Source organism: Orycteropus afer, unplaced genomic scaffold (assembly GCF_000298275.1).
Source record: "Orycteropus afer afer isolate SDZICR_OR568_19922 unplaced genomic scaffold, OryAfe1.0 scaffold00142, whole genome shotgun sequence".
Taxonomy (NCBI): Eukaryota; Metazoa; Chordata; class Mammalia; order Tubulidentata; family Orycteropodidae; genus Orycteropus; species Orycteropus afer.
Genome location: NW_006921729.1, coordinates 3,122,330 through 3,123,777, shown reverse-complemented (window position 1 = coordinate 3,123,777; position 1,448 = coordinate 3,122,330). Strand labels below are relative to the sequence as shown.

Here is a 1,448-nt window from a genome sequence, read left to right as displayed (position 1 = left end):
AAATAAAAAGAGTGTTTTCATGAGCCTGATGCATGAGACTGCATTATTCAAGGAGCCCTTGTAGTGTAGTGGTTAATGCACTCGGCTGCCCACCAAAAGGTTAATGGTTTGAACCCATTACCTGCTCTGTAGAAGAAAGAAAGATGTGCCAGTCTGCTTCCATAAAGACTTACGGCCTTAGAAATCCTACGGGGCAGCTTTGTGTCCTAAAGGGTCACTATGAGTAGGAACTGTTTAGATGGCAGTAGTTTTTTGCTGGAGAGTCACACACATTCAAAGTGGTGTGGTTGGCCACCTTCTCTGAGCAGGATGCCAATATCTCTGAAGTCCTACTTTATTGTTACACAAATTTTCTCTCACTTTGAAACTACTGAACCAACTCCTACTTGAAACAAATTCTTCACAATCTCCTTCACTTGCTGCACATGTAGCTTTTAAATCACTGAAAAGGCTTTGATTCTTTTCTTATACTAAAGTAAGGCTAAGTAAACTATATGTACCTGTTCCAACAGACCTACAAATTCTTAAAGACACAGTTAGTAACAGTTCACAACCCAGAGACTACTCATACTTAAAACTATTCTGAGTGTCATAGTGCATAAAAGAAGCACAAGACAAAAACTGTGTGAGTAAACTTTAATGCCAGAAAGCATCTATTGTAATCTCCCCTTCCTATTTTTCTTAGCTTTTTGAGAAATCTATGCAGCCTGGGGTCACTCTATTTCTCATCTTGCATCAATGGTCAGAGTGCAAATAAGTACCATGTTTTTATCAGGCCCAAAGCCTTTTAAAAGAATATTCTATTTGATGCAAGAATCACAATTGCATATTACTTTATAGAAACAGAAAAGCAAGCAAAGCATTGCTTATAACACCAAAAAGAGGAGGTAACAAGAATCATCCAGTATCAGAGAATACGTTAAATAAATTGTGGTCTAGGTTAAATAAATTGTGGTCTACCTATTCAACAGAATACTACACATTCACTGAAAACAATACTGATCCTATTTATAGGCAGAAAGATTCCTATGATAAATTGTTTGATGAAAAGAAAAAGTGTATTATTGTCGTTAGCTGCCATAGAGTCAGCCCCAGCTCATGACAACCTCTTATGTTCCAAAACAGAACTACTCCATAGGGTTCTCTTGGCTATAATCTTTATGGAAGTAGATCATCAGGACTTTCTTTCGCAGAGCCACCAGGTGGGTTCAAACAACCTTTTGGTTAGCGGCTGACTGCAAACGGCTTGTGCTATCTAGGCTCTTCGGAGCAAATATGTGATGACATTACTGAAAAAAATATAAAGATATTTACACAGCAAGTGTTAATCTCAGAGTCATAGGACTGTAACTAATTTCTTAACTATCTACTTCTACAGAAGAACTAAAAAATCTTTCCTGGAGGACGTGCAGCCAGAAAGCTCCTTGGAAGCAAGAATGGCCAAACTT

The 1,448-nt window shown here is 38.0% G+C and overlaps 1 protein-coding gene across 1 annotated transcript in view; it reads right to left on the bottom strand.

Moving 5' to 3' along the window:
• Positions 1-1,448, bottom strand: part of OXSR1 (oxidative stress responsive kinase 1) — a 215,762-nt gene that overhangs the window by 160,794 nt on the left and 53,520 nt on the right. The window lies entirely within an intron of this gene.